This window comes from Pelophylax lessonae (genome assembly GCF_965119305.1).
Source record: "Pelophylax lessonae genome assembly, chromosome: 13".
Classification (NCBI taxonomy): domain Eukaryota; kingdom Metazoa; phylum Chordata; class Amphibia; order Anura; family Ranidae; genus Pelophylax; species Pelophylax lessonae.
The window spans coordinates 53,485,311-53,495,110 of NC_138780.1; positions in this window are offsets into that span (position 1 = coordinate 53,485,311).

The window sequence follows — 9,800 nt, forward strand, 5'->3', positions numbered from 1 at the left end:
GGTACATCGATGAAAAAATTAATCCCATTGGATTACGGGTACAAATTTTTCCATCGATAGACAATATCTCTACTACACTCAAAACAGAATGGGAAAACATTCTAAACGAATGTTCTGCCAACCGTATGCGTCTTCTCCAAGAGGAGTACAGACGACAAATTAAATCATTAGAGGATGACACCAAAATATTATATACCCGACTCACACCACTAAAAACAGGTCCACTCTACAGTGATCAAGAGACCAAATTAAAACAACACTTGGAGGACTAAAGCAACAATATACTACGGAACAAAGAGAAAAAATACTGGAGAGACAAGAACGCCTTCATACAAGGCAGAGCGTACAGGTGGAACAACAATAGAAAAACAAGACCCAAACAAAATCCGGGGGAACAAAAACCTTAACCCTTACTCATCTGATTCGTCATCCTTCTCGAATGCCTCAGGGACTGAGGAATCAGGTGCAAGGAGACAAGGACCTTTCCAGAGAGAACAGCATAGAGATCCACCGACCCAAAATAAATCCAAAAAGAGCAAGGATCCAAATCCTGATAACCCGCAAGAAGGCACCTTAGATGCCACAAGTCAGGAAGAAGCGGAAGACACCAGTACTGCAGTTAGAAATCACGACATCTTCACAAGACTAAGAAGGAGAGAGCAAGAATCTTCAACAAAAGGCAAACCTTTTTTAGTCAAGGGCAAAGCACCTCAGAAACAACCACCAGACAACTAAATACTGAAGAAGAAACATCTGGGATGTCCATCATCAATCTTTCTCAGCGCATTCTAACCAAAGAAGAAATAGAGGTCCTCTCCTTGGGCTTATCCTTCTGCCCAAATCAAAATATAGATAAATTTGAAACCGTTAAAGATGGGGAGGACAAGATGACACAGACAACCCCTGGGAGGAAAACTCTTCAGAGGACGAAGACCCCCCAGAACCTACACAAATTCAACCCAGAATCTTTATAAAGAAATCACAAAAGTTTCCCTCCTTGAACCAAAATCCAGCCATAGCACTTTTCATCAGACAGACCAGCAAAGATATTGAAAAAATGAAGGATGATCAGCGCATGAGTAATTTATCCATGGAACAACGGAAAGCTCTTAAAAACCTCAAACAAAACAATGAGATCGTAATGAAACCATCAGATAAAGGTGGTAACGTGGTAGTCATGGACAAACAACAATACAAAACCATGTGTCAAAAAATATTAAACAACACAGCATGCTACAAAAAAATCTCACCAGTTTTAATACACAAATACAACGAAGAATTTTATCTCAAGGTAGACAGAGCCCTGAATGAAGGAGTAATTTCTAAAACACTATGGGAATTTATCCGCATAGCTCATCCTCGCACACCCACCCTGCACGCACTCCCGAAGGTACACAAAAACCTGGAAGACCCCCCCGGAAGACCAATTGTGTCAGGGAACGGCAACATCACTGAGGCAATCAGCCAAGTAATTGATGCGTACCTTAAACCGCATGTTCAAAACTTGTCATCATACACCAAGGACACCATCCACCTCCTACAAATTCTGGAAGGGATGGAGGTCCCCATCAACGCGCATCTCCTAACTGTAGATGTTGAATCGCTGTACAACAATATACCGCATAATAAGGGAATAACTGCAGTCCAACATGTTCTTTGCCAAGAAAGTCTTTGTGACATACCATTTAACAATTTCATAACCACAATGCTGGAATACATTCTCACCCATAACTATTTTTCTTTTGACGGTTCGTATTATTTACAGATCTGCGGCGTTGCGATGGGGACAAGCTGTGCCCCATCGTACGCAAATCTCTATCTGGGTGTGTGGGAGCAGGAGTTTTTGGCATCAGAAGACAATGCACATCTCTGCAAACATATATTACTTTGGCAGAGATATATAGATGACTTGTTCATTGTTTGGAACGGCCCCGAAATCCTCATTGAGGAATGCATAAGTAAGATGAATAACAATACCTACAACCTATATTTTACAAGCGCACACAGCACCCAAGAGGTCACTTTCTCTGGACTTTTTCTGGACGCCACCATAATGAACGACCCAGCGGGCAAACTTTACACCAAACTTTTCGGGAAAAGAACCGCCGGCAATACTATACTCCATGCTGAGAGCTTCCATCCAACATCCCTAAAACAGTCCATTCCCTATAGCCAGTTTCTACGCATCAAGCGAAACAGCACGAACTATGATGATTTCCAAAGAGATGCAGATGCTCTCACGACACGCCTACTAGAAAGAGGCTATACAAAATCTTGCCTAAAACGGGCATTCAACCGTGTAAGAACACTGGATCGACAGGACCTGTTATATAAACCCCAAAACCAACGCCAATCACAGAGTGCAGACGAGACAAGGGTAATTCTCACCTTTTCAAATCAACACCAACAAGTAAGAAGAATACTTGAGAAAAATTGGTCTATATTGACAAATGATGACCTGCTTAAAACTTTGGTGTCACCCAAACCACTTATTACTTATAGAAAAGCAGGATCCATCCACAACTCACTGGTACACAGTGAATTTAAAGATTGCTACAACAAAGACCCTTGCAAACAAAAAGGTACCTATCCTTGTGGAAGCTGCATGCAATGTCAAGTGATCCCCAGAAGTGTTTCAAAAATACTCCCCAATGGGGAAATCTTTGAGCCCAGGCACTTCGCAAACTGCCGAACCAGAGGGGTGGTATATATGATGAATTGCCAGTGCGGAGCCTTTTATATAGGCAAAACAAAGCAAGAGTTTGGCCGTCGGGTCAACAAACATGTGCAAACCATGTCCATGGGTAATTTTCATCTCCCCCTGGGGAGACATATGACCCAAACGCATGGCAACAAAATGCCAAAAGTCACCTTTTGTGTATTAGATAGAGTCCATATCCCCCCTCGGGGGGGGGGGGTGACTGGAACAAAATCTTACTGCAGCGAGAAATGCGTTGGATTAAACGCCTGCAAGCTACCTCTTTTCCTGGACTCAATGAAAATGAGAGTTACCGGGCATTCCTGGAGGGTTTCTCATCGGGCAAAACTGACTAAATTTAAAAAACCCCCCTCAAACCCCCCCCCCCCTCACTCATCATCTCCTTCCATTATCTTTTTTATTATCATTTTTATCATCATCTTCCTTTTCCCGCATTCCACAAATTGCGGGTTATCTGAACCATTCTATCTTTAGGCTCAACACCTATCCCCAACTTGCTCCGCCTTATGGTTCCCCCCTTGTCTTTTAGTGCCTGATTGCTGATTATTAGGAGGATTTTCCTTCATACAATAAGTTTACTTTGTTTTGTTGACTACGTTTCAAAAAATAGCAAACAAGTTCTTCATATTCAACAATGTGATTATTTAATGTGATTGTGTCCAGTATTCCAGGAGTTCTTGGACCCCCTGTGTGTGGGGGGGATCGCGTACCCACATGCCCACCTAGTCCTTGTACCCGGCACGGAAAGCCCCCAAGGGGGGCCCCACTAGGAGCCAGTCCAACATCTAGCGCTCTCGCAGCCACCCAGCATTATGCGGGGACACACTGACTCCAATGTCCGTGTCGGCGGCTTCCAAGTATGCCCAGCCGCGTCACGGCACTGACAGGCTGCGCGCGCAGCCTCCCAGCACGCACACACTACGTGCGGCGGCAGTACGTGACGCTCAACATCGGCGTCACCCAGCGCGGTAACGCGCATGCGCGACCTGACATATAAGGACGCCGGGGATCCAGAGGATGACACTCCGCTCTAACCAGCGAGGAGTGAACATCCGGGAGCCAGCGGTCTACACACCCCCTGCAGACACCTCCAGCCTCCAGCATCCCACGGGACCCCTAGCCTCAAGCTTCAATACAACAAAGTAAGTCATGATTCAGCGCCACCTGCTGGCCAAATCTCGATACTACCATACACCTTTGCAACACTTATATATTTATATTTACTTTTACTTGCTAGACATGGAGTTAAGGACACCGTATCCCTGGATCAGGGCTTGCCTTACTTCTGACCCAGGAATCCACTATCTTGGGGACTCCACAATTAAAGTAAGCAATTTTCCAATGAAATCTGTATCATCATTACATTGGGAATAACATGACCCCACAAATGTAAAAATCATTATCTCAATATAGGGTCACCGGCTTATGCCATCGGGACCACTGGAGGATCACAAGTGTCTCACCTCCTTACAAACGTGAGTGTCATTCACACCAATCCTATCGTACACAATGTTCACCACTCCCCCCTCCTTATGTACAAAACTCTGTCCTTCCCCAGGGAAACTGGATGCTTTGGCCATACATAGGAGTTTGGAGTTTCTATATATCCCAGGACTCATCTATCCCCAAGAGGCGTTACTTATTAACCTGAGGTAATCAGACTACTTTACTTACCCCAAACAGGGATCTGGCAAACACTCGCCTGCCCTAATCATTCCTTTATCCTTCTAGACCCAAAAGCCCAGGATCTAGTAACAAGCCTGGGGGGCACTGGGCCCAAGAACCCTCCCACATCTTTATGGGGATAACCACTTCTGGAATCTAGGTACACAACCAGAAAAAACGATGTTACTTTGTTTTTTGATATAAACTTTGCACGATAAGTCACTAATTTTTTGCATTTCTTCACTTTTCATTTTGTAGAATATGGTGGTGATTTTTCCTTGATAAAGGCTATAAATGCTGAAACGCGTCGGAACCCCAGTTCTACAACAGGGAATCACCACTTCAATTTCATAAGTAAAATGGTTTACAGTTGATTGTCCAAACCTGTATATGACATTATCAGCACAATTTATATTCTTTTTTGCTTTGCTTTATCTATGTGTAAAATTATTTTAATAAAATTGATATAAATTCACTTTTGCCTATAAAATCCCACCTTTTTTCTGGCCTGAGGAACCAAACCCCCCTTTTCTAAAGTGTACTTTTGAAGCACTCCCATTTTTCCTCCATGTTCTTTGTTCCCAGGGTTCTATCCCATTTGATATTTTCTAGCAGAGAGCGCAGTTTTTGGAAATTGGCTCGTTTGAAATTCAGTGTCCTTATATTGCCCTTGTGTTTCCTATTACAGTAATTAATACTGAAACTAATTGACCTATGGTCACTGTTTCCTAAGTTGTCCCGTATTTCTATATCCGTGAGCAGGTCTGTATTGCTGGTAATCAGTAGGTCAAGTACCGCATTGTTTGCTGTCGGTGCATTCACTATCTGACCCATGAAATTGTCCTGCAAAACATTTAGGAACTGCCGAGCCTTGGCTGATTGCGCAGTTCCTTCTGTCCAGTCTATATCTGGATAATTAAAGTCCCCCATTATAATGACATTTCCCATCCTTGCTGCCAATCCTATTTGTAAAAGGAGGTCCGCCTCCCCCTCCTCCCTCTGGTAGGCGGCCTATAGCATACACCCAATATTACCTTCCCCACCGTGCCTTCCCTTTGAAGTTCTACCCATAGGGATTCTGCCTCGTCCATAGCTCCATTATTAATATCATCCCTCATATTTACCTGTATACTGTTCTTAATATACAGACATACCCCTCCCCTTTTTTACCTTCTCTATCTCTGCGATAAAGGGATGTCATGATGACATTGGTTTTGGTAATTGTCTGACTCTGATGCCAGCCTATTTGCAGAAGAAATCCTGATTTGAATAAAAATGTTGCTGCCAATGCCAGCCTACCAGGGGCTGATCTGAGGTTTGAAGGTGCAGGAATTGGGGTGATCTGAGGTGTGAAGCTGCAGGAATTGGGGTGATCTGAGGTGTGATGGTGCAGGAATTGGGGTGATCTGAAGGTGTTATAGTGCAGGAATTGGGGTGATCTGAGGTGTGATAGTGCAGGAATTGGGCTGATTTGATGTGTGAAGGTGCAGGAATTGGGGTGATCTGAGGTGTGAAGGTGCAGGAATTGGGGTGATCTGAGGTGTGATAGTGCAGGAATTGGGGTGATCTGAGGTGTGATAGTGCAGGAATTGGGGTGATCTGAGTGTGATAGTGCAGGAATTGGGGCTGATCTGAGGTGTGAAGGTGCAGGAATTGGGGCTGATCTGAGGTGTGATGGTGCAGGAATTGGGGTGATCTGATGTGTGAAGGTGCAGGAATTGGGGCTGATCTGAGTGTGATAGTGCAGGAATTGGGGTGATCTGAGGTGTTATAGTGCAGGAATTGGGGTAATCTGAGGTGTGATAGTGCAGGAATTGGGGTGATCTGAGGTGTGAAGGTGCAGGAATTGGGGTGATCTGAGGTGTGATGGTGCAGGAATTGGGGTGATCTGAGGTGTGATAGTGCAGGAATTGGGGTGATCTGAGGTGTGATAGTGCAGGAATTGGGGCTGATCTGATGTGTGAAGGTGCAGGAATTGGGGTGATCTGAGGTGTGATAGTGCAGGAATTGGGGTGATCTGAGGTGTGAAGGTGCAGGAATTGGGGCTGATCTGATTTGTGAAGGTGCAAAGCTCACTTGATTTCTTACTATTATTCAAGCGGTTTACAGCAGTTACTTTATATGAAGCTGACAGTTGTTTTTTTATGTATCTGGCACTCCCAATTTCTTTGAAAACATTTTTCGGCACACTGTGCCCAAAAAGGTTGTCTACCCCTTGATTAGAGTAAGCCTCATCTTGTGCTGCTTCATACTATTTTTAGTACTCAACCATCAAAACAGGATTTAAAGTAAGACAAAAAAAACAGCATCATATAGCCGCACTGATCTAAATTGGACGCAGTCTGTCAGATTAAACTAAAAAAGGTATCGTAATCGAATCCACACATCCTGGAACATTAAATCCTGTCATCAACCATCCCAACGAACGCCGCACCCCGCCACGCCCCCGTCACCCCCCCCCCCCCCTCCCATGGCTGCTCAGTCCAAAATGCCCGGGCCTATTTTTTGTCCCAGTCCAGGCCTGTGCGACAGCCAAAGGTTCCCAAGATTTTACATCTAACTTTCCTATTTTTATCTTTTTTTATCTCCCCTCCCGCCACTTCCCGGTCATTTTCCCCGCTTACCAGACCCGCAGGTAGTGGGGAAAACGATCCGGTCTGCTGTCCCCTCAGGCAGGAAGTCGAGTGAGGGAAAGATGGCCATACGTCATACGTCGCTTCCTGGCAACTGATTTAAAGAGGCCATTTTTTTCATGATGAAAAAAAATGACTTTTTTTTTAGTGTAGTTGTGAGGTGTGAGGTCTTTTTGACCCCAGATCTCACATTAAAGAGGTCCTGTCATGCTTATTTATATTACAAGGGATGTTTACATTCCTTGTAATAGGAATAAAAGTGATCAAATTGTTATTATTTTTTTTTTAAACTGTAAAAATAAAAAATAAAAGATATAATAAATAGGAAAAAAAATTTAAGCGCGCCGTCCCTGTTAGCTCGTGCACAGAAGCAAATGCATACGCAAGTCGCGTATGTGCATATGTAAACGGTGTTCAAACCACACATGTGAGGTATCATTGCGATCGTTAGATAATAATTTGAGCCCTAGACCTCCTCTGTAACTCCAAAGTGGTAACCTGTAGAAATTTTTAAAGTGTCGCCTATGGGAATTTTTAAGTACCAATGTTTGTCGCCATTCCACAAGCGTGCGCAATTTTGAACCATGACATGTTGGGGATCTATTTACTCAGCCTAACATTATCTTTCACAATTATTATTCAAAACTGATTTTTTTTCCAAACAAATTGTGTTTGTAAGACCACTGCGCAAATACGGTGTGATAAAAAATATTGCAACCATCTCCTTTTTATTCTCTAGGCTAGGGTCTCTGCTAAAAAAAATATATATATATATATATATATTAACTTGTAAAAATGTAAAAAGTGTCAGAAAAAAGCCCGGTCTTAAGCTGGCCATACACTAGCCAAATTATTGCTAAAGTGACCGTATAAACAATAAAAGTGTCCAAATATACAGTTCAAGAATGATGCCGTGCTCAAAAGCAATTATTAGTTTGCTCAAGTGTCCATATATCATAAAGGAAGCCTCGATCCCGTGAGAGATGATAATAAAGACCAGTGTGTTGAATCCCTCCACCAGAAAGATTGGCCTCTCACCTCAATATACGACCCAAACGGGCCAGCATTAGCCTGTATGAGGATAATGGACTCCAGGGATGACTCTCCAGCCTTTCACCTCCGGAGGTCGCCGGGACATGCAGTAAAAATATAAGGCAAAAATCTAGTGCTCTCTGCTTAAATGTAAGTAAGCTTTATTGAAAATAGGAAGGTATCTCACATTTGTCAGGCACTCAGCCGTGCCTGCTAGTATGGCATTCAGTGTCTAGTTCAACCCGAGAGATGATCGGCGTCAGGCACGCAGGCTCCGCCCCCTATACGCGTTACGTCAGAGCGTACGGCTCCGTTGACCTACCGAGGATACTTATTTCTATCACAAGGGATGTTTACATTCCTTGTAATAGGAATAAAAGTGATCAAAACATTTTTTTTTTTAAAACTGTGTAAAAATAAAAAATAATAGAACAGTGGTGTAGTGGTTAGCACTTTCACCTAGCAGTAGGAGGGTCGCTGGTTCGAATCCCAACCATGACACTACCTGCCTGGAGTTTGTGCCTGCGTGGGTTTCCTCCGGGTACTCCGGTTTCCTCCCACACTCCAAAGACATGCTGGTAGGTTAATTGGATCCTGTATAAAAAAAAAAAAAAATTGGCCCTACTGTGAATGTATGTGAGTTAGGGACCTTAGATTGTAAGATCCTTGAGGGTAGGGACTGATGTGAATGTACAATGTGTATGTAAAGCACTGTGTAAATTGACAGCGCTATATAAGTACCAGAAATAATAATAATAATAATAATAATAATAATAATAAAATAAATAGGAAAAAAAAATTAAAGTGCCCCGTCCCCGTTCGCTCACGCGCAGAAGCCCACATATGTAAACGGCGTTCAAACCACATAGGTGAGGTATCGCCGCAATCGTTATTGAGAGCAATAGTTTGAGCCCTAGACCTCCTCTGCAACCAGCTGGTAACCTGCAGAAATTTTCAAAATGTCGCCTATGGGGATTTTTACGTACCAATGTTTATCGCCATTCCACGAGCGTGCGCAATTTAAAAGCATGACATGTTGGGTATCTATTTACTCTGTTTTATTATTTTGTAATTCAAAAAAGTGAATTTTTTCCAAAAAAAATGCGTTTGTAAGACCGCTGCGCAAATACGTTGTGATAAAAAATATTGTAACGATCTCCATTTTATTCTCTAGGGCCTCTGCTAAAAAAAAAAAAAAAAAAAAATATATATATATATATATATATAATGTTTGGGAGTTCTAAGTAGTTTTCTAGCAAAAAAAAAAAAAACGGATTTTAACTTGTAAACAACGAGAGTCAGAAATAGGCCTGATCCAGAAGTGGTTAAAATTCACTTAAGTGTATCATTTTTTTTAACCACTTGCCGACCGTCCGCCGCCTTTTTACTGCAGCAGGGCAGCTCGGCTGCGTCCAGCCACGTAGTACTACATGACTGGGGTGCATGTGGTTTCCGCGGCGCGCAGGCCGTGGGAGGAGCGGTGGCGATTGCCGCTGCCCTCCCGCGATCATCCGAAAAACCGAGAGAAGACCCGCCTGCTTATGTAAACAAAGCAGGCGAATCTTCTGTCAGACACGCAGGGACAGATCAGCAGTTTCATACATTTAACCCCTTTGATAACCCCCGGTATTAACCCCTTCCCCGCCAGTGTCATTTATACAGTATTAGTGTCACTGGTCCCCAAAAAGTGTCAAAAATGTCAGTCAGGGGTCCGATCTGTCCGCCGCATTGTCGCAGTCCCACTAAAAATC